We start from the raw sequence: 25066 nt of genomic DNA, 5'->3' as shown, positions 1-25066 counted from the left end.
TGACTGTTAGCAGAATATGGAATCGGTGGGTTCATGAGGGTAATACGGAACGCCATGCTGGATCCCAACGGCCTCGTATCACTAGCAGTCGAGATGACAGGCATCTTATCCGCATGGCTGTAACGGATCGTGCAGCCACGTCTCGATCCCTGAGTCAACAGATGGGGACGTTTGCAAGACAGCAACCATCTGCACGAACAGTTCGACCACATTTGCAGCAGCATGGACTATCAGCTCGGAGACCATGGCTGCGGTTACCCTTGATGCTGCATCACAGACAGGAGCGCCTGCGATGGTGTACTCAACGACGAACCCGGGTGCAAAAATGGCAAAAAGTCATTTTTTCGGATGAATCCATGTTCTGTTTACAGCATCATGATGGTCGCATCCGTGTTTGGCGACATCGCGGTGAACGCGCATTGGAAGCGTGTATTCGTCGTCATCGCCATACTGGCGTATCACCCGGCGTGATGGTAAGGGGTGCCATTGGTTACACGTCTCGGTCACCTCTTGTTCGCATTGACGGCACTTTGAACAATGAACGTTACATTTCAGATGTGTTACGACCCGTGGCTCTACCCTTCATTCGATCCCTGCGAAACCCTACATTTCAGCAGGATAATGCACGACCGCATGTTGCAGGTCCTGTACGGGCCTTTCTGGATACAGAAAATGTTCGACTGCTCCCTGGCCAGCACATTCTCCATATCTCACACCAACTGAAAACGTCTGGTCAATGGTGGCCGAGTTACTGGCTCGCCACAATACGCCAGTCACTAGTCTTGATGAACTGCGGTATCGTGTTGAAGCTGCATGGACAGCTGTACCTGTACACGCCATCCAAGCTCTGTTTGGCTCAATGCCCAGGTGTATAAAGGCCGTTATTACGGCCAAAGGTGGTTGTTCTGGGTACTGATTTCTCAGGAACTATGCACCCAAATTGCGTGAAAATGTAATCGCATGTCAGTTCTAGTATAATATATTTGTCCAATGAATACTCATTTATCATCTGCATTTCTTCTTGGTGTAGTAATTTTAATGGCCAGTAGTGTACATGCTTCAACACAAATGCAGACTAAACCAAGCCTATAGGTTGAGCTATTGCATTTTCCCACGAACGTCACGTATGCAGTGCCCACAATACTTTGCAAGTGGCAGGCGGGGTCAGAACACTGCACTTCGTAGTCGTGAGTGCATCATATCGGAGATAAGCGAAACCGAACTTAGAGAATTTGTCGGTGCTCGTGTGGTTGGTGCTTTCGTAACCTAGGTTGCCGAAATGTTCGGTGTTTTAAGAAGTATCGTATCGAAGATTTATACCCCATACAGAGAAAGCGAAAAAACATCTTCCGCTAAGTTACAACACGGACGCAAGTGTGTGTCGAATGATCACGACGGTCGTCGTAGAGGACTGTGACAAAAAATAGGGGACAACTGCTGCAAAAGGTCACTGTAGAACTGAAAGTCGGTCTCGTGAACCCTCTCAACACCCAAACAACACGCAGGGAGCTCCATAAGCAGCGAGTTGCTGGGCGAGCTGGAATTCCAAAACATCTCATTACTGATTCAAATGCCCGTAACAGGAAAACGAGGTGCCGAAGCAATAAAACTTGGACTATGTAGCAGTGGAAGAAAGTCATTCGGTCGGATAAGTCTTGTTTGACACTTTCTTCCAACATCTTGCCGAGTTTACACCACGAGAGTGACACAAGGTGGGGATTTGATGATGATTTGGGCAGCCGTATAGTGGTTTTCCACGGCCAACATTGTTTTTCTGCATAGTCACATTGCTGCCAAGAATTATGTGACCATTTTGTCTGGTCAAGTCCGCCCCCTAGTACAATGTTTGTCCTCATGTGATGATGCTGCGTTCCATGACGACAGGGCACGTGTTCACAAAGCTCACATCGTTCAGGAATGGTTTTGTGACCATGAGGATAAACTGTCGATTCTCCAATGGCCATCGCATCTCAGAATTGTTAAGTTTCTGCTGTCTACTTTGGAGAGAAGGATGCGTGATCGCAGTCTTCCTCCACCATCGTTACTTACACTTGCCACTATTTTGTAGGAAGAACGGTATAACATATTCTTGAAACCATTTATTATCCATTCCGAGAGGACTGGGAGCTGTTTTGAGTGCGATTGGGTTTGCTACACCGTTTAGGCTCAAAAATGGCTCTGAGCACTATGGGACTTAACATCTGAGATCCTCAGTTCCCTAGAACTTAGAACTACTTAAACCTAACAAACCTAAGGACATCACACACATCCATGCCCGAGGCAGGATTCGAACCTGCGACCATAGCGGTCACGCGGTTCCAGACTGAAGCGCCTAGAACCGCACGGCCACACCGGCCGGCCACCGTTTAGGGATGCTAATGTTTGTCTTATTGGTATTTCCATAGTTTTGTCTGAGCCGTGCTCCGGCTCGTGTTTGTGCAGTTGACAGATTGGCGTCGTGTGTTCGGATCGTGACCTCTCGTTTTCTTAGTTCGTTCACTGGCGTCACTACGTTTGCTCGCTTTGTCTGTCCGTGAGTGGCAGCAGCGCTGTTTATCGATAGCGAGTACTGTGGTACTACCTTTGGAGCGACATCTAGTCTTTCCGGGTCGTCGTGTGTCGGAGTTCAGTGGGGACGAAGCAGCAGTGAGGTCCGAGAGCGCGAGTATTGGGAAAGGGGGTTGGCGATATATGCACTGCCAGAGGAAGGATGTGGTCGCGAGAGTGCACGACCACGTCGAGGACCGGATTCAGCAAGTTTAAGTTGAATGGATCATTACATTCGAGTAGAGCAACTTTCACTTCTGTGTGTGTGTGTCCGTTCGTCGAAGTGACCTCGTGCCATAAAGCTGTCAGTTGGCGGTTTTATACTCACACGTTTCCCTAGCCAGACTTGATTGGCAACGACCGGATGGTTGGTCGTTCGGTCGGTCGTCTCAGTGGACGACGTGTATCTGGTCTTTCGACCGTTTCTGTGTTATTAGCGTTCATGTCTACGTGCAATTCGTCTTGTTGCTGTACAGTGACTGTTTTAGCATTGTTTGAGTTGTATGTCGAATTGTCTTTTGTGGTTCCATGTGCATCTAGTCAGATTTTGAATAGTCAGGTTTGTCTTAACCCTGTCTGCGTACTAGGATTTGGTGGAGCCAACTTGTGTAATTAAATGCTTGTCATTTGACGATGCTAACTGTTATTATATCGTGGTATTGGTTATCGCATCTCGGGTGGATTTTGCGAGTGTGTTGGGCGGCGTTAGGCTGTCCCTAGTTTGAGTTTCCATCCCGTTAAGTGAGCTTAACTCTTGGCTGCCTGTCTCACCGCTTACGCAGCTGTAGGGACTTTTCTCAGGTCGATCATTAGAGCACTGTCTGTGTATCACTCCCTTCTCTATTTGGTCTGATTATGTCAATTGTTTAAAAATAATATTTTGTTTTCATTAATTCCTATTGCTTGTGGCCTTCAGCTGAGAAATAATTTGAATTCTTCTTAAAAAGGCCTTCAGCTGTCAGTGTAGCTTGTGTTAGTCAATTTTTTTTAAATGATTGTTTTAAAAAATGATTTTGGTATTTTCAACGTGTAATTGTCTTCCTGATTTGTGATTCAGGCCTTCAGCCGTTAATTGTTCCGAAGTATTGCTCGTGGCCTTCAGCCGACAAATAATTTGAATTCTTTCTTAATACGGCCTTCTGCCGTCAGTGTAGTTTGTATTATAGTCAATTTTTAACGACTGTTTTGAAAATTATTTTCGTATTTTCAACGTGTAGTTGTCTTCCACACTTGTAATTCAGGCCTTCAGACGCTAATTGTTCTGAAGTATTGCAAGTGGCCTTCAGCCGACAAATGATTTGAATTCTTTCTTAATAAGGCCTTCAGCCGTCAGTGTGGCTTGTGTTACAGTCAATTTTTTTTAAACGATTGTTTTTAAAAATTATTTCCTTAAATAAAGTGTAAGTGCTTACTGTGCAACCAACGGTAACTGATTAGGCCCCGTCCACACATTTCCGTGCTTTCCCTAAGCCCCACGTCTCATTGTCTACCCTCTGTATAGGCACAAGAGCGAAAAAGGAGTGATGGAGGTAAAACGCAAGTAGCCCATGAGCCCAGTGCCAACAATGAGCAACGTTGCCCAGAGGCTAGACGAGACGTTGCAGGAGAGCGCCACCGTTCTTAGCGTTCGCCGACCTCGCGGAGTCCAAAGGCAGCCAGCCGACTTGAGCGTTCATGCGTTGCGACACGCCCCCTAGCCTCGGGCCTACAGCACGTGCTCCACCGCCAGCGGCGGCGAAGGAAACATGCTGGATGGCTCGGAAATTGCTGTAGCTGCGCAAGCCAGAGGCTGACTAAAGCCGAATCACTCCAGCTCTGATGGCTTCCCTGCGGCCACGGAAACTATTACGCCCACTCGGCGCTGCTGATTGCCACTTTGGAACATAATTTATTCCGGACGAGAAACGATCGAGGGAAGCTGACGTCGCTTTCCTGAGCAGTACACTGACTGGCCAAAAGTCATGGGAGGCCACTGGATGTGGTGACGATCGTCAGCGGCTGAATACTAAGCAGTCCTTTTATCTACACCAAAATCAGAAATCGGCTCCAAACAGCCTGCATTCAAAGCGGCAGCGATCCACTTATGGCACTGAGCTTGAGCTTCTTCCGGAGAATAAAGTGTTCAAACAGCTTACGGGAACGTAGCCGGCTGATGTCTTCGACAGTCGCCGATATGTCGACGTACGCACATTCTATCATTTATAAGGCAAAACTGCATCGAGAAAGCGCTCTGCAAGGAAATTTAATACGTTGGTGCGCGTAACTTAAAGATGAAAGTAACTTCTGCATATACCCTCATACTGCGAGAGGGCGAAGCACGTAATACACCTGGTAACGTTGTCGAACATTATCGTTTTGGTGGTAGAGATGTTACGGTGTGTGTACATACAATGTTGGGGGGGCGTGCTGACCTCCACGTCTAAAAACTGTACTCTCACCAGTCACCGTTACTGTGGCACTTCTGTGCGAGGCTTTTCAGGTGACTTTATTTTTTCGATTCTATACGTCAGTCGGTAAAAACGGAACCCCTATAGGATCACTGCCGGCCGGAGTGGCCGTGCGGTTCTAGGCGCTACAGTCTGGAACCGGGCGACCGCTACGGTCGCAGGTTCGAATCCTGCCTCGGGCATGGATGTGTGTCATGTCCTTAGGTTAGTTAGGTTTAATTAGTTCTAAGTTCTAGGCGACTGATGACCTCAGAAGTTAAGTCGCGTAGTGCTCAGAGTCATTTGAACCATTTTGATAGGATCACCTGGCGTAATGGCAAGGGGTGCCATTGCTTACACGTCTCGGTCACCTCTTGTTCGCATTGACGGCACTTTGATCAGTGGACTTTACATTTCAGATGTGTTACGACCCGTGGCTCTACCCTTCATTCGATCCCTGCGAAACCCTACATTTCAGCAGGATAATGCACGATCGCATGTTGCAGGTCCTGTACGGGCCTTTCTGGATACAGAAAATGTTCGACTGCTGCCCTAGCCAACACATTCTCCAGATCTCTCACCAATTGAAAACGTCTGGTCAATGGTGGCCGAGCAACTGGCTCGTCACTATATGCCAGTCACTACTCTTGATGAACTGTGGTATCGTGTTGAAGCTGCATGGGCGGCTGTACCTGTACACGCCATCCAAGCTCTGACTTAATGCCCAGGCGTCTCAGGGCCGTTATTACGGCCAGAGGTGGTTGTTCTGGGTACTGATTTCTCAGGATGTATGCGCCCAAATTGCGTGAAAATGTAATCACATGTCAGTTCTAGTATATTTGTCCAATGAATACCCGTTTATCATCTGCATTTCTTCTTGGTGTAGCAATTTTAATGGCCAGTAGTGTATTTTGATACTCGCAAACTCACTCATCAAAATCTATAGGGTACTTCCAGTTAATCTAGAGTAATGAAATATGTCAAAAAGGAACGTTTCACAGTACAAGTAAAGAACAAAATCCGAAAATCGTCAACATGTAATTGTATCACATGACTTTGTTTCTCATTCGTTTTCCCACTGCCTGACTGTCCATTTAAGATCCATTATTCTCAGGAACTGGTACATGAATGAAGCTCCAATTTATGTAGCAAACTAAAGTTTATTTTCCCTTGGTGGTGCTTAAAATATAGGCATCCCTCATACGTTGAGTTTCTATCTTGTAAATATCGGAAATAATTTACCCAGTAGTGCCCGTTATTCTAAACCATCTTATTCAGACCTGGCCTGACGGACCTGCTCCTTCCGTGGTTCCCTGTCTGAAGTTTGGTTTTTAGCGTAATAGTTGTAATATTGATGTAATGCTCAACTGTTAAATGGTACTTTATTATTTTCCCACGTCAGTATCTTGAATATGTCCAAGAAACTACCCTGATTGAGCAAATATGTTTTCAGAATTGTGTGATTCACTTCGGCCAGTGTTATAAGAAAATTATTTTTTTATTTATTTGTATTGAACCTATTTGTAACCTGTAAACCTGAATTGAAGAGTTTCCATTTTTAATGTATGTTTGGAAAAATGCTCTGTATTTATGGTCGTATGATGGAGTAAGAGAATTCAGAGGAAACGTGTTTTGGCCAGGCGGCCTTCTGTGATTCATCAAATACGTTTTCAGAATTATGTGACTCATCATTGGCCAGTGTATAAAATATTTATTCTTTTTTTCTGTTTATTTACATTGACCCTATTTGTGTGTTGTTTACCTGCAAATTTGAACTGAAGATTTTCCTTTTTTATGTGTGTTTGAAAAATGTTCTATATTTATGATGGTAAGAGAGAATGAGAGAAATCAGAAGAATTGTGTTTTTGCCAGGCAGCTGAATTATAAGATGTATCTGTGCAATAAAATATTGTTGGACTCGTATGAAGTACCAAATGACTTGTGATAAATGACCTGCACTTTAGCTGTTCCTTTATCCTGGGGCGTCCACTGACATTTCAAAAAAGGCAGGCTGAGTTTCGCACGAGCTTTGCTTTCTCAAACCTTGCTGATTTGTGAATAGAAGGCTTTCCATCTCAAGGAAATTTAGTGTATTCGATATAAGAATATTTTCAAGAATTCTGCAGCAAACCGATGTTAAGTACTCTGGTCCGAAATTTTGCTGGTCAGTTATTTTACTGTTCTTATACGCAGGAGTCACCTGCGCTTTTTTCCAGTCGCTTGGGACTTTGCGCAGGGCGAGAGATTCGCGATGAATGCAAGCTAAGTAATGGGCCAATGACGTAGAGTAAAACAGATTTGGGATTCCATCCCGACTTGCTGACTTATTTGTTTTCAACTCTTTCATTTGCTTCTCTACTCCAGGGATGCCTATTACTATGTCCTCCATATGGGATTCTGTGCGATGGTCAGCCGACAGTATGTTTGTATAAATCTCCCGCGTGAACGATTTCTTAAATGCAAAATTTAAAACTTCAGCTTTCGTTTGCTATGTTCTGTTGTTACACCAAACTGGTCAACGAGAGACTGGATAGAAGTCTTCGACCCGCTTGGCGGTTTTACGTAGGACCAGAATTTTCTCGGGTTCTTGGCAGGATCTTTTGCTCTCGGTCCTGAGAAATATTTGTTCGCGACAAATTTCCTGGGAGAGCAGAAAATAATAGAACTGTGTTACGAATAATTCGACAATTCACTGATAAAATTTTCGCAATCGTAGTGTCTGCTCTGAACGCGATCTGATTTCGCTATTTGCGCATCGACTGGCGAGTGTTCACCAGAGTACCTCAAGCTAACAACCAGAGTACTACTGTACAAGTAGTCTGCTACCCGAATAGCTGCTTTCTTTATGTAGTGCACCCCTGACCTATCAAGGCAGCCCCTTGTAACATTAAGACAGGATATTGTAATATATATTTGACTTTAAATGAATCGTACAACTTAAAACTAGTGGAAGAGATGCCAACAACACGAGTACAGAGAAAACGCCAACGCTTTTTTTTAGGTGTATGCTGTATGAACGAGACTAGATTAAAAGGCCTGACAACACTGATTAGTGACTTGTCGCTATCCAACCTTTAATAATTGCATTGTGTGTTTTATTGATCGGGAATTTCCGGGAGAAGAACAGCGCAGGTGTAGGTGAAGGTCTGTGTTCACTAAAATTCCCCGCTGGTGGGACGAGAGGTGCGTGGCCCTCCCACACGCTGGAGGCTACCTGTGAGTGAAGAGCGGCGTCTCGATATGTTCCCAGAATTTTTCGATGGAAGCTGAGTAAGAACCCTAAGAGGTTTTGGCCGTGTGTAAAAGCCGAAAGTGGATCAAAATCATCTATTTATTCACGCAGTTACCACACTTGCACCTATAGGGAAGAAAATAGAGACAAGGCCGAAATACTGAATTTGGTCTTCCGAAATTATTTCACCGCGGAAGATCGTAACACAGTCCCTCCTATCAATCGTCACACGAACGGTGAAATGGCAGATATTGAGATAACCGATCGCGGAATAGCAAAACAACTACAATCGCGTAGCAGTGGAAAGGTGTGAGAACCAGATGGTAGACCTATAAAGCACTCCGTCTTCAAGCCACAAATGGCCCATCGGGACCATCCGACCGCCGTGTCATCCTCAGCTGAGGATGCGGATAGGAAGGGCGTGTGGTCAACACACCGTTTTCCCGGTCGTTATGATGGTTTTCTTTGACCGGAGCCGCTACTGTTCGGTCGAGTAGCTCCTGAATTGGCATCACGAGGCTGAGTGCACCCTGAAAAATGGCAACAGCGCATGGTGGCCCGGATGGTCACCCATCCAAATGCCGGCCACGTCCGACAGCGCTTAACTTCGGTGATCTGACGGGAATCGATGTATCCACTGCGGCAAGGCCGTTGCCAGATACCTATAAGTTTCTACAAAAATTATGCGAAAGAACTTGCTCTCCTTCTAACAGTAATTTATCGTAGATCACTTGAGCAACGAAGGGTACCTAGCGACCGGAAGAAAGTGCAGGTCATTCCCGTTTTTAAGAACAGCCATATATCATACGCACACAATTATAGACCTACATCGTTGACGTCAATCTGTTTTAGAATAATGAAACAGGTTTTATGCTGGAGAATTATGACGTTTTAGGGAACAGAAATCTCCTCTATAAAAATCAACATCGATTCTGCAAAAAGAGATCCTGCGAAATGCAGCTCGCTCTGTTCCTCTATGAGGACAACAGTACCGTAGACAACGGCGTTCAGGTTGATGCCGTGTTCCTTGATTTCAGGAAGGCATTTTACATCGTCCAGCGCTGCCGTTTAGCGAAAAAAAATACGAACTTATTATCGGAGCACTTGTGACTGAATTCAAGACCTCCTTGCAGATGGAACTCAACACGTCGCTCTTAACGGAACAAAATCGGTCGCTGTAAATCTAATTTCCGGAGTACCCAAAGCAACTGTGACAGGACCGTTACTGTTTACAATACATGTAAACGATATTGTAGAAAGCGTCGGATGCTATTTAAGGCTGTTCACAGATGATGCGGTTGTTTGTAACAAAGTAGCAACGCCAGAAGATAGTAACGATTTGCATAATGACCTTCAGACAATTGATGAATGTTGCAGGCTCTGGTATTTCACCCTGATCGTAAATAAAAGTAACATATTGCGCATACATAGAAAAAGAAATCCGTACTGTACAGCTACACTATTGATGACAAACAGCTGGAAACACTGTCTACCGTAAAATATCTAGGAGTAACTTTCTAGACTCAGATTCATGGGAAGAATCTCAATGAAATGTAACTCGTCCGTGAAGGAAGTGGCTTATAAGGCGCTTGTTCGACCCATTGTTGAGTATTGTAGGATCAGCATTGTTTGAGGTTTCTGACAACAGGCAGGTTATTCGAATGCTTGAAGTTTAGTATTGTATTAGCAGCAAACACAATTAGCAGAATTTTTATTCAGATCTGTGAATTCGGTGATATATTCAGGCAATTAACGTAAATACTTTTTACATTTTATGATAATGTGGTGAGGATTACATGTATTACGCACTCAGTGAGAGATTAAGAACAACTTTTAGATGTCAGGAGCAACTTTGAAATTTCGAATAAAGTAATTATAACTGTCCTGCGATGATACATTCAGGTAGTTAATGTAAATTATTTTTTGCGTTTTATCGTAGTGAGAATGACATGTTTTTCTCAGACCACTGCTGCATATGTTATACGTACTTTTAGAAGTACAAGCCTTTTCCTATTCTGCTGTGTAATTCATCGGACTAAAAGACCTACTACTATATTTTCTGAATCATAAAGAAAGCAGTGCCTTAGGGAGCCTTTCATTGACCACCCTAAAGAGGTACGAGGGTGTTTTTCAAGATAGTACCTTTTTGCCACACCGCGGCCGCAGTTCTACGGTCGGTGTTCTGTGCATGCGCACTGGGTACCTACATCTGTTGTCTACGCACTGACGCCATTACAGTCTGATTCTTCCGTGTTTACGTTGTGTACCGAGTGTTTAAGATGCCTCCGATAATCGTGAGTCCCGCCGACTGTGAAGTACGGGCTGTTATATGATTTCTTAATGCTAAAGGCCTAAAAATGATCGATATGCATCGTGAGATCTGTGCAGTTTCGGATTAAACATTATGAGTGATGGAATGGTAAGAAAGTGGGTGAGAGCATTTAAAGATGGCCGCACAAATGTGCATGATGACCAACGGAGTGGGCGTCCTTCGGTCGTTAATCAAAGTTTGGTGCATGAAGTGGACAATAAGGTGAGAGAAAGCAGACGCTTAACGATTTCCTCCTTGCGGAATGACTTTCCTAATGTTTTTCGTAGTGTTCTGTATGGCATTGTGACCGAGCACTTGAATTACCGAAAATTGTGCGCACGTTGGGTACCGAAAATGTTGACGGATGTGCACAAAACCAAACGTTTAGACAGTGCATTGACTTTCCTTGAGTGGTACCACAACAACGGTGATGATTTCTTAAGCCAAATAGTTACGAGCGATGAAACATGGGTGGCCTACGTCACACCAGAATCAAAGCAACAGTCCATGGAATGGCGGCATTCACATTCACCCAGAAAAGTGAAGTTTAAGCAAACAATTTCTGCCCGGAAAATCATGTCACAGTTTTTTGGGACAGAAAAGGAGTATTTCTTGTGGAATTTCTGCCTCGTAATGATACAATCAATGCAGTAGTTTACTGTAAGACATTGCACAATCTGCGCCGTTCAATTCAGGACAAAAGACGTGGAAAGTTGAGCAAGGGCATCGTTTTGCTGCAAGACAATGCCCGTCTGCATGTGGCGAATCAGACCAAAGATCTCATCACATCTTTTTGATGGGAAACTCTAGACCATCCTCTGTACAGCCCCGATCTAGCGCCGAGTGACTACCATCTGTTCCTGCACTTGAAGAAACACCTGGGCTGTCAGCGTCTTCAAGACGATGACGAAGTCAAAACAGTGGTGTTGCAGTGGTTAACAAGTCAGGCGGCAGACTTCTATGAGGAGGGTTTTTAAAAACTGGTACAATGTTATGATAAGTACCTCGATATTGACGGAAATTATGTAGAAAAGTAGATTAAGGTACACGCTTTCATGCAAAATAAAATTATTGATATATCATAGCACGTCTTTTTTTAATTTCAAAACGGTACTTACTTAAAAAACACGCCTCGTAAACACAACGATTACCCCCATAAACCATGGACCTTGCCGTCGGTGGGGTAGCTTGTGTGCCCCAGCGATACATATAGCCGTCTCGTAAGTGTAACCGCAATGGATGGATACCAGTCGAGAGGACAGACAAGCGTGTGGTTCCTGAAGAGGGACAGCAGCCTTTTGCGTAGTTGGAGGGCCAAGAGACTGGTTGATTGACTGATCTGGCCTTCTAACATAAAACAAAATGGCCTTACTGTGCTGGTACTGCGAAAGCGAGGGGAAACTACAACCGTAATTTTTCCCGAGGGCATGCACCTCTACTGTGTGCTTAATTCATGATGGCGTCGTCTTGCGTAAAATATTCCGGAGGTAAAATAGATCGTCATTCGGATCACCGGACGAGGACTACTCAGGAGGATGTCGTCAGCAGTAGAAACAAAACTGTCATTCTAAGCATCGGAGCGTGGACTGTTAGATCCCTTAGTCGGTCAGGTTGGTTAGAAAATTTAAAAGGGAAAATGGATAGGTTGAAGTTAGATATAGTGGGAATTAGTGAAGTTCTGTGGTAGGAGCAACTGGACTTCTGGTCATGTGAATAAGGGATTACAAAAACAAAGTCAAATAGGGGTATGCAGGAGTAGGTTTAATAATGAATAAAAAGATAGGAAGGCGGGTAAGCTACTGGGAACAGCATAGCGAACGCATTATCGTAGCCAAGATAGACACGAAGCCCACACCTACCACAGTAGTTCAGATTTATATAACACCGCATATGATGAAGAAATTGAAGAAATGTATGATGAGATAAAGGAAATTATTCAGATAGCTAAGGGAGACGAAAATTTAATAGTCATAGGGGACTGGAATTCGACTACAGGAGAAAGAAAAGAAGGAAAAATAGAGACTATGAACTGGGAGAAAGGAAAGAAAGAGAAGACTACCTATAAAATTTGCACAGAGCCTAATTTAATCACCGCCAACGCTTGCTTAAGAATAACAAAAGAAAGTTGTATACGTGTAAGAGACCCAGAAACACTGGAAGGTTTCAGTTGATTATACAGGGTCAGTCACTAACTATTGCCACCAAGAATAACTCCGAAAGTATGATACGAGCTGAAAAGTTTGTGAGACAAAAGTTGCATGAGACAGCGGGGGCCGTAATACGACTGGTTTTTTGTTGCTGGCCGCTGTAGCCGAGTGGTTCTAGGCGCTTCAGTCCAGAAACGCGCTGCTGCTACGGTCGTAGGTTCAAATCCTGCCTCGTACATGGATGTGTGTGATGTTCTTAGGTTAGTTAGGTTTAACTAGGGGACTGATGACCTCAGATGTTAAGTCTCATAGTGCTTAGAGCCATGTGAACCATGTGTTTTTGGGTGTTTTTTGTTGCTGGGTGGGGTCGCCTCGGAGATATGAAAGTCAACTTTGTTTTATTTTTTTTAATGGGACACTATAGTTTGGTACTTACACACACCAAAAAAAGTTTTGCATCAACTCGGTTCCGAGAGTTCCGGAACGTGTACAAAAAACTGGGGTAGAGACCAACATAAACATCATTTCCTTCCTTTTTATTGCTCATGAAAACCACACATTGCACGTTGTATCACCATACAGCGAGATCTTCAGAGGTGGGGATCAGATTGCTGTATACATCGGTACCTCTAATACCCAGCAGCACGTCCTCTTAAATTGATACGTGCCTGTATTCGTCGTGGCATACTATCCACAAGTTCATCAAGGCACTGTTGGTCCAGATTGTCCAACTCCTCAACGAGGTATGGCATCGGCAGTTCCTGTCTCTCAGTATCTCCTCCATGTCCGAACAATATCGTTCAGGTTCACTCCGAAACGCCTGGATGTTGCCATAAATTTAGCAAGTAACCTTGTAAATAGACAGAAGTTTTTGCTTAAATCCTGAATGACAACCTGCTCTCTCTCTGTGGTCAAGCAACAAAAGACAGATTAAATGCTACGTTGAGTGAGTGTGTGTGTGTGTGTGTATGTGTGTGTGTGTGTGTGTGTGTGTGTACGTGTTGTCTTTCGGCAGGTGGTCCGCATCCGAGGACAACAGCACTCTCTCGCTGCATTTGTGCCTTGGAAATAACAAGATGTGGACGTGAGAAAATTGTCGGCTGTTGTCCAATACATCACCTGATTGCATTTCCATCAGCTGTCTGACTTATAGTAGACCATCACTCGCTCCAAGTGGCTCTGAGGGGACGACGTGGTTTCTGTTCATCAATCACTTACCGTTGTCCTATGCCGTTGTTTACGCGTGTGGAAACATTGCCTCTGCAACAGTGTAACATCCACCGTAGATACCGTTCACCACGCAAACCCGAATTCTTGCTTAATCCTAGATATGTTCCGACTCATGAGTTTTGCGCCGATTTTCGTACCACGTACCGCGTTCAAAGTCTGTTACCTGGCGACGTGGAGACATGTTCACTACACAGCTGGCAATAACTGACTGCTCAGATATACTGGCTCCATATGCCGCAACCATTCGCAACATTCGGAGGTTGTACATAGCTCATCTTTAGACGCGACATCCCTTCCCGTGACTTTTGGCCACTCAGTATATATGACTGTTCACAAACTATAATGACGAGCTAGAGAGCAATACCGGGGAGTGAACGAAAATATGGAAACACGATAAAAGCAACAAATTACTTTGCCTATTGAAAGGTGTGTGTGCAAGCGCGCGTAGCCTCGGCAAAGAAGCTGCATTGCAAAGAGATGAGACAATGCAGAAAACAGATTCTTTCTTTAATTAAATTTCACAGGGCCAACTTTAGTGTCAAAGTAATCGGTTTTTCATCAAAGTTCAAAGATTTTGTGATAACAGTAATTTTCAGACAGGTCATGACTGTCTTAGAATTCTTGCAGTTAGTTTACTCTACGCATTCTCGCAGTTAAATTTTGTAGCCAACAGTTTCCGTTACGCAAACTGCCAACTTCAAGATTTGGTATTCGCACCATTCAAAACGGGAGCCCAAAGTTTAGCATCTAACAGACAGTTTAACATTAAAACACAATCAACATACGAGATCCACTTTCAATAAAATAAATTTAAACAAATAATTTTCACTATTACGGTGTAGGTAAACCATTGGCTTTCAAAACAGCTTCCAGTCGTCTCGGAATGGACAAGTACAGGTCCTGTATGGTTTTCAAGGGAATCTGAAAGCGATCACGCAACCTTCTCTTCAAAGTAGACTACAAAAGTTCAATAACACTGATATATGGTGACTTTGGTGGCAAGGGGACACCCGATAATTCATCCTCGTGCTCACAAAACCTATCATGGACGATGCGAGCTGCGTGAACAGGGGTCCTGCCGCCAATGGGGAAAAAACATTGTACCATGTCATTGACCTGACCAGCCAAAATGGTTCCGTAATCCTTGGCAGTAATGCGATCTTGCAGAATACCCATGACACTCATGGAATAGTATGATATAGATGTCCAAATCATCACCAAATCATCGCTGTGTTTCACTCTTGGGACGCAAACTGGACCGAAAGTTGGAAAATGTGTGAAACAAGACTCATCCGACCAAATGACTTTCCTCTGTTGTCAATAGTCCAGGTTTTCTGGCTTCAGCACCACGTTTTCCTGGTGTGGACACTGGAATCACTGATGAGTGGTTTTGGAATTGCAGTTCGCCATGCAATTACCTGGTTATGGAGCTCCATTCGTGTTGTTTTGGTGCTGACAGGCTGCAATACCAAGTTTTTGTCCAATCCCTGCATTAGTGTATCTAATAGTATCATACTATTCCTTGATAATCCCATGGTTTCTTAAGAATCCTTATTGCAAGGGAGTTGCTCCAAAATTGAATAGAATTTTCTCCGCACAGTATATATATATAAAAAGAACTTTAAATAAAAATAGTCGAACGAAGTACTTGCATCGATAATCACACTACTGTCCATTAAAATTTCTACACCACGGAGACGTGCTCCAGACGCGAAATTTAACCGACAGGAAGATGATGCTGTGATATGCAAATGATTATCTTTTCAGAGCATTCACACAAGGTTGGCGCCGTTGACGACACCTACAATGTGCTGACATGAGGAAAGTTTCCAACCGATTTCTCATACACAAACAGCAGCTGAGCGGCGTTGCCTGCTGAAATGTTGTTGTGATGCCTCGTGTAAGGAGGAGAAATGCGTACCATCACGTTTCCGACTTTGATAAAGGTCGGATTGCAGCCTATCGCGATTGCGGTTTATCGTATAGCGACATTGCTGCTCGCGTTGGTCGAGATCCAATGACTGTTAGCAGAATATGGAATCGGTGGGATCAGGAGGGTAATACGGAACGACGTGCTGGATCCCAACGGCATCGTATCACTAGCAGTCTAGATGACAGGCATCTTATCCGCATGGCTGTAACGGATCGTGCAGCCACACCTCGATCCCTGTCTACAGATGGGGACGATTGTAAGACAACAACCATCTGCACGAACAGTTCGACGACGTTTGCAGCAGCATGGACTATCAGCTCGGAGACCATTGCTGCGGTTACCCTTGAGGCTGCATCACAGACAGGAGCGCCTGCCATGGTGTACTCAACGACGAACCTGGGTGCACGTCATTTTTTCGGATGAATCCAGGTTCTGTGTACAGCATCGTGATGGTCGCATCCGTGTTTGGCGACATCCCAGTTTACGCACATTGGAAGCGCGTATTCGTCATCACCATACTGGCGTATCACCCGTCGTGATGGTATGGGGTGCCATTGGTTACACGTCACTGTCACCTCTTGTTCGCATTGCCGGCACTTTGAACAGTGGACGTTACATTTCAGATGTGTTACGACCCGTGGCTCTACCCTTCATTCGATCCCTGCGAAACACTACATTTCAGCAGGATAATGCACGACCGCATGTTGCAGGTCCTGTACGGGCCTTTCTGGATACAGAAAATGTCCGACTGCTGCCCTGGCCAGCACGTTCTCCAGATCTCTCACCAATTGAAAACGTCTGGTCAGTGGTGGCCGAGCTACTGCCTCGTCACAATACGTCAGTCACTACTCTTGATGAACTGTGGTATCATGTTGAAGCCGCATGGCCAGCTGTACATGTACACGCCATCCAAGCTCTGTTTGATTCAATGCCCAGGCGTATCAAGGCCGTTATTACTGCCAGCGGTGGTTGTTCTGGATACTGATTTCTCAGGATCTATGCACCCAAATTGCGTTAAATGTAATCACATGTCAGTTCTAGTATAATATATTTGTCCAATGAATACCCGTTTATCATCTGCATTTCTTCTTGGTGTAACAATTTTAATGGCCAGTAGTGTACTTGGTGGAAGGATTCTGCCTTTCTACAGACATATTTACATTGATTTGCAAGTCTCCCTCGTTTTAAAATCTTTGCCAAACTGGGAGAAGGAACCCAGTCTCTTTATCACAGGCGATGTACTTAAAACCTCTGCTATTTGACAATTCCCAATACTGGGTGCAGCTGCAGGTAATCGTTTCAATTTGTCATGAAGTTTCAAAACAGCGCACTTCCTGCTGTATGGTGAAACACTCATTCAGAAAACAATCTGTGGGCTATTACTAAGCCATCCTTTACCACGTCTTTTATCTAAGCAGCTTCAGATGAGAAAAGTACGCAGAAGAGCTTACGAGGACTTAAGAAACCACGTAATCATTGACTGACTGATCCGTTGGTTCTTTGTAGAATATTTTATTGTGACTGTTGATGTCGTAATAGCCGAAAACCGGTTTGTTAAATAAATAATAAATATTGTAGGATTCTGTAACCAGTGTTGTGTGTGTTTTCATTAATAATTTCGTAAGCACTTTAGAAACTATGTGGCACGTGTCGTCTCGCTAAGATCAACGTACGACAAGCGTTGAACATTCTCAGAAGGCTGTACATGCTCCGTATTTTATGCAGACTCAGTTTTTATGCTGTACGGATAACAAGTGCGTCACAGTGTGTGAGTTAAATAGCGTGGCAACTGGAAACGTACTCTCTAGTTCAAGTACGCGTAGCAGTACGAATCTTGTGGGCAAAAAGTCTAAATTACACACTGATTCACCGTGAAACTCTAGCAATATCTCCATCTCTTCGGCAAGCTGAAAGAACATAAGAACATGGACGAAAGATTTTTTTGCTGAGACAATAGCTCCGTGACGAAGAAGAGGATTCCTGTCGTCGAGGAATTGAACGGTAGAAAGTTCCGGCCATTGTTTACAGAGACTTGGTGACTATGTTGAAACATAGTGTCATGCATCTGTTTCACTTTGACGTATAATGCAGCGTTCAATAAATGTGACTTGGGCTGCCATAATAACGAGCTCGGTGGTGCCTTCCTGAGATAACTGCAGTACGTGTTAGCGATTCCGTCTCGCTTAGTGGGCATGAGGAATCTCTGGACGCGCCAGCTTTCAAAGTAACTTTATCGGCGAGAGAGAGAGAGTGACTCAAATCTTACCAAGTTCTATGGTCGGAAATGTCTCGGTGATAATACAAACATTTCCTCTCAGTGTCTTCCCTTTTCCACGGTATCTGTTTGTTGACGAAGACAGTTTCGGTGAAAGTACGTCTCTGACTTTCCCTTGAATTACTGTGTTCACGGTCGGCAATTCTGCTCCGTTCATCAGTAGATGTGAAGATTCCCACTCACATGAGTCGAAGAGAGAATCAGAAATGAACTCCAATTTAAAAAACAAAATATCGCCGCATGTAGCTGCAGAGTTTTACCAGACAAGGCCCGTGTTCCGATACGGAAACATAACGATAGTAGCGCTCGCAGTGGCCTGGCAGTGAGTTTCGAAAATGGGAAAACATGACACGAAAATCCGTATTCTCGTTTGTCAAAATAAAAGAATTAGATGATAACATTTTTCAATTATATTTTTTGGGTGGGCCTCTTACTCTAATGGTGAATTGTATACTTGGAAACATTTTTGTGACCTTATGAAGTAATACATTCGAGAAATCTCAGTCAAAACAAATATCACGTAGCTGGGGGTCCACAGTCTTGTAAAGTTTTGTAAGTGACATAGTGGTCGGCTTTTGACTGTAAAACTGTTTGTCTGTGAACACCAATATCGCTATTTTGACCGGGTGTCCATTATCAAGTGGAAATAAATGCGCTTCAGCACTTGTCAAAATCTAAAAAAATCATCTGACATGACGTGATGTGACACAGATTGTGGTTCGTCGCATTCTGTTCCTGATTGCAACGTTCTTGCGTGTATGGCATTCTTTGAATTGCATTGTGAATGTGTTGCCCATATTCTGATTTATTGTACCATGCTTCCGTAACATCGTGCGGAGGAAATGATTCCATATTTGTTTTTGTTTCATATGAAACAGAAGCTGGTTTCGTCGCATGGTGTTCTGTGGACTAATGTACATTTGTTCCTGCTTACGAATCCGTGTGGGTACTGCTAGATTTATATACGTTGGCGGTACTCGTGTATTGTTTGTATTCTACTTTATTTTAGTTCGCATTACGTTTTTCGTATTTCCTAGCGTTTAATGGAGCTCTCTGAAATTTTTTATTGGAATGGGAGGATGATTCAGGTACACTGATTTCTGTTACAATGTATTGCTTCTAGTATCTGTTAATAACGTGTAAACACATCTGCGTAACTGTTGTTCTGGTCTTCAATCCAGAGACTGGTTTGATGCAGCTCTCCATGCTACTCTATCCTGTGCAAGCTTCTTCATCTTTAATGTTAATGTGTGTGAAATCTTATGGGACTTAACTGCTAAGGTCATCAGTCCTTAAGCTTACACACTACTTAACCTAAATTATCCTAAGGACAAACACACACATCCATGGCCGAGGGAGGACTCGAACCTCCACCGGGACCAGCCGCACAGTCCATGACTGCAGCGCCCCAGACCGCTCGGCTAATCCCGCGCGGCTCTTCTTCATCTCCCAGTACCCACTGCAACCTACATCCTTCTGAATCTGCTTAGTGTATTCATCTCTTGGTCTCCCTCCATTATTTTTGCCCTCCACGCTGCCTTCCAGTACTAAATTGGTGACCCCTTGATGCCTCAGAACATGTCCTACGAACTGATCCCTCCTTCTAGTCAAGGTGTGCCACAAATTTCTCTTCTCCCTAACTCTCTTCAATACCTCCTCATTAGTTATGTGATCCACCCTTCTAACCTCCAGCATTCTTCTATAGCACCACATTTCGGAAGCTTATATTCTCTTCTTGTCCAAACTATTTATCGTCCACGTTTCACTTCCATACATGGCCACATTCCATACAAATACTTTCAGCAACAACCTCCTGACACTTAAATCTATACTCGATGTTAACAAATTTCTCTTCTTCAGAAAAGCTTTCCTTGCCATTGCCAGTCTACATTTTATATCCTGTCTACTTCGACCATCATCAGTTATTTTGCTCCCCAAACAGCAAAACTCATTTACTACTTTAAGCGTCCCATTTCCTAATCTAATACCCTTTGCATCACCTGATTTAATTCGACTACATTCCATTATCAAATGGATGGTTCAATTGGCTCTGAGCACTATAGGACTTAACATCTTAGGTCATCAGTCCCCTAGAACTTAGAACTACTTAAACCTAACTAACCTAAGGACATCACACACATCCATGCCCGAGGCAGGATTCGAACCTGCGACCGTAGAAGTCCCGCGGTTCCGGACTGCAGCGTCTAGAACCGCACGGCCACCGCGGCCGGCCATTCCATTATCCCTTATCTGCGTAACTACTGTACCATTTTTAGCATTTGCAAGGTTCAGGTGGCTCTGAGCACTATGGGACTTAACTTCTGTGGTCATCAGTCCCCTAGAACTTAGAACTACTTAAACCTAACTAACCTAAGGACATCACACACATCCATGCCCGAGGCAGGATTCGAACCTGCGACCGTAGCAGTCCCTCGGTTCCGGACTGCACGCCTAGAACCACTAGACCCCCGCGGCCGGCATTTGCAAGGAAGAATGTTGTATCTTCTGGTAAACCTTGCGGGATGTAAGGTCGTGGTCCATGAAACTCTTCAGCTGAAGACCACGACCTTACATCCCGCAAGGTTTACCAGAAGATATGTCATCCGGTCGTGAAAGCCTTCATACTATGAAGAATGTTGTAGTCACTAAAAGAGCACACTCATTTATATCCATACTCTGCAAGTAACTGTGAAATGCATGATACTCAGTGGCAAGGAGAAACATTATTCAAAGCTGCAATATATACTCATTCCGTGACAAGATGTAATAAAGTTGAATGCCAATTCTGTCAAAAGCTGCCCACATGGAATTCTCCATTAAAGGCAAGAAAGTACAGAAAACAGATGCAAACAAAAATGAAGTAGAATAAAGACAATGTACTTGGAAGCATTTAAATCGAGCAGTTCACATACGGATTCGTAAACCGTAACCAATGTGCATTAAACACCGAACACCATGCGACGAAACCAACTTTTGTTTTATATGGAACAGAGATCCATAGTATCATTTACTCCACCCAGTATTATAGATGCAAGCAGAAATCAACCAGAATTCAAGCAACATATTTATCTGCGTCTATATCTCACAATTATTCTGCAATTCACTGTTAAGAGCTTGGCAGTGGGTTCATGAACAACCTTCAAGCTATTTCTCTGCCTTTACGCTCTCGAGCAGCACACGGGAAAAACGAACACTTAAATCTTTCCGTGCGAACTCTGATTTCTCTTATCTTATTATGATAATCATTTCTTCCTATGTAGGCGGGCGCCAACAAAACATTTTCACACTCTGAGGAGAAAGCTGGTGATTGGAATTTCATGTGAATATCCTGCCCCAACGAAAAACGCCTTTGTTTTAATGATTGCCACCCCAATTCGCGTATCATGTCTGTGCCAGTGTCTTCCCTATTTCGCAATAATACAAAACGAGCTCCCCTTCTGTGAACTTATTTCAAAATGGTTCAAATGGCTCTGAGCACTATGGGACTTAACATCTGAGGCCATCAGTCCCCTAGAACTTAGAACTACTTAAACCTAACTATCCTAAGGACATTACACACATCCATGCCCGAGGCAGGATTCGAACCTGCGACCGTAGCGGTCGCGCGGTTCCAGACTGAAGCGCCTAGAACCGCTCGGCCGCAACGGCTGGCTGAACCTTTTTGATGTACTCTGTCAATCCTAGTTGATGCGGATCCGACACCACACAGTACTCCAGAAGAGGGCGGACAAGCTTAGTGTAAGCACCACTTTAGTACACCTGTTGCATTTTGTAAATGTTCTGCCAGTAAGTCGCAGTCTCGTTTCCTTTCCCCACGACATTAACTGTGTAATCATTCCACATTAAGTTATTCATAATTTATAAAGCAATTCAGAGGGCAGCAACCACAAGAAGCCGTAATCAGAAACACAATGCAATGAAACCAACTTCTCTTTACTACGAAACAAAAACAAATATGGAAGATTTTGCATGACTCAATAAGAAAACGTGATGATGAAGGATTGATAAACTTGCAGCGCTCCAAATGGCCTTACAGTGAAGCACGGTGGTGTTATCGGAAACTCTGTATGAGTTGCATCCCCATGGTTAATGCGTCATCTCATAGCCAAAAACTTGTTATGTTTTTAGTTATATTTCACGACATTATACCATGTATGTGTGTCTTAATCTTCGACGTAGTTATGTTTCTCGTATCTAACTACGATGAAAAAGATACCATTACTTTTGTGATGACCCGCCCACGTGAGAGCTATCAGCTACCAGTGAGTCACTGATCTGATCCCTACAATCAGTAAAGACTTATTCTTCTTGTATGGGTTCGCACGAAGTCGACTCAGATTTTTAAGCAGCCCACGGAGGTGCTGTGCGAGTTGGAGATCATCAGAGATTGAACATATGCTCAGCTCGGGAAGTAAACAGAAAGGAGGACTCATGGCATATTTCAGGAACCGTCCCGTCATTCGGTTGAAATGGTTCACGGCAACTAGCGAAAACTTATAACAGGGTGAGAGGAAATTTTAAGCGCTGTTCTTTCAGTTACAAAATGAGGGAAAAAGTATTTGAGTTTAACGTCCCGCCTATGTCGAGCCCGTAAGAGACGGAGCGCTAGCTGGGGTTTGACTCGGATGACACGTAGAATCGGCCGTGACCCCACTGAAGCAATAATGCCTGTGTTTCCTTAAGTTATTTAGGGAAAACCACAACATACATGTAACAAGGGGTAAAATATTAAAATCTGGCTGAGCCACATAAAATTCGTGATAATATCACATGTCACACGAGGCGTTTCGAGAGCAGGCTTTCGTCTACATCTAAATCTACATCTACATGACCACTCTGCAATTCACATTTAAGTGCTTGGCAGAGGGATCATCGAACCGCAATCATACTAGTGCACCTGTTGCATTTTGTAAATGTTCTGTCCTCAGTTAAAATACACTGGAGAGCCAAATAACCTTGTACAACCGCCTAATATCGTGTAGGGCCCCGCGAGGCCACTCGATTAATGTCTGAAGCAGTGCTGGAGGGAACTGACACCATGAATCCTGGAGGCATGTCCATAAATTCTTAAGAGTACGAGTGGGTGGAGATCTCTTCTGAACAGCACGTTGCAACGCGTCCCAGACCTGGTCAATAGTGTTTAACCTCGGAAGGATTGCATTTCTGTCACGGTCAACGATTCTCTTCATTCCTCGCGGGATCTTTTTCCGGCCGCAGTGATGTCGGAGATTTGATGTTTTACCGGATTCCTGATATTCGCGGTACACTTGTGAGATGATCTTACGGGAAAATCCCCACTTCATCGCTACCTCGGAGATGCTGTAACCCATCGCTCGTGCGCCGACTATAACAGCACGTACAAACTCACTTAAATCTTGATAACCTGCCATTGTAGTAGCAGTAACCGATATAACAATTGCGCGAGACGCTTGTTGTCTTCTATAGGCGTTGCCGACCGCAGCGCCATGACCTGCATGTTTACATATCTCTGTCTTTGAATACGCATACCTGTACCAGTTTCTTTGGCGCTTCAGTGTATATAATATATGATATTTTCTTTTCACAAGATGAAAATAGAAAAATCTTCAGGTCAAAGACTTTCTACCTTACTTAGCATTCAGGCCTTTTCAGGTTCAAAATTCAAATGGCTCTAAGCACTGTGGGACTTAACATCTGAGGTCATCAGTCACATAGACTTAGAACTACTTGAAGCTAACTAACCTAAGGACATCACACACATTCATGCCCGAGTCCTTTTCAGGAACTGTTTGTTCGGTGATTTTAGTATTTTCTATGCTGTCAAAATGTTGACATCTTTAAAGATTCTCGTACATTTTGCTTGGAGATAAAAACCTTAGCTCGAAAGGCGTCGTGCGAATTGGTGATCTTATCACGAATTTTGTGTGTGCTAAGGGCATAGCCTACTTAGCCGCATAACATCAAAGGGGCTAGCGAGTTCGTTGTGTCGGCCGTGGTGGCCGAGCGGTTCTAGGCGCTTCAGTCCGAAACCGCGCGACTGCTACGGTCGCAGGTTCGAATCCTGCCTCGGGCATGGATGTGTGTGATGTCCTTAGGTTAGTTAAGTTTAAGTAGTTCTAAGTTCTAGGGGACTGATGACCCCCCGATGTTAAGTCCCATAGTACTCAGAGCCATTTGAACCATTTTTTCGAGTTCGTTGTCCCCAACCAGTCTACGAACCATGGTTACTACATTGTCCTTTGACCTTTCTCGGAAGACAGTTTGGTGATTAGGCGGTTTAAGTCACCTTATCTCTACTCTTTGTCAGTCACATCTCCGTACAAACATTTATCCCGCCACCGGAAATCGATTTGCTTTTTTTTCACATTGAATGCCACCACGATGTCGCAACTACGTAACCAGGTAAATATTTGATGAGGAAACCATTATCTTGTTCGCTAATACTGGTCTACGGGACGATGCCGCTATTTTCACTTCAAGTATTAATTTACTTATTTCAGGAAGCTAGATGTACCCGTACCACTTTCAGGTCCTCCAAGCTAGGAAAAATACTTCACGTTGACATAGGGTGAAACCCGATATTTCATGAGACAGTTAGATACCCTAAAAGTTCATGCACATAGCCGGATACTGAATATTTATCGCCTGTCGTCATAATGGAAGTTGGTTTTTAATTTTCTATATTCCGAACACAAATGCCCCACAGGCTTACTTGCTAGTTTTTCTCTGACGAGCAACTACGACCAGAAACAGCCTCTGCCCCGACACGAAAGATAATCTATCTGTGGCCGGCATGATATGTTTGGAAAACGGCTATTTATCCAGGCAGCGAGGTGGGTTAACGAGAAAGCATCTAACCAGGTTGCACGCGGTAATGTAATTCCTTTTACTTGATTCATGGGTTTGTACAACGCGAGGCTTCTTAACCACGATAGTAACCACGTTTGTAAGTATAGAGCAAGCTGATTGCTCGCGATGAGCTTTTA

The 25066-nt window shown here is 44.0% G+C and overlaps 1 protein-coding gene and 1 pseudogene across 1 annotated transcript in view; both read right to left on the bottom strand.

Moving 5' to 3' along the window:
• Window positions 1-25066, bottom strand: part of LOC124775899 — a 198445-nt gene that overhangs the window by 26699 nt on the left and 146680 nt on the right. The window lies entirely within an intron of this gene.
• LOC124778195 lies at window positions 8744-8861 on the bottom strand (annotated as a pseudogene).

This window comes from Schistocerca piceifrons, chromosome 2, assembly GCF_021461385.2.
Source record: "Schistocerca piceifrons isolate TAMUIC-IGC-003096 chromosome 2, iqSchPice1.1, whole genome shotgun sequence".
Classification (NCBI taxonomy): domain Eukaryota; kingdom Metazoa; phylum Arthropoda; class Insecta; order Orthoptera; family Acrididae; genus Schistocerca; species Schistocerca piceifrons.
Note: the sequence above shows the minus strand (reverse complement) of the source record. Positions and strands in the feature narration are given on the sequence as shown.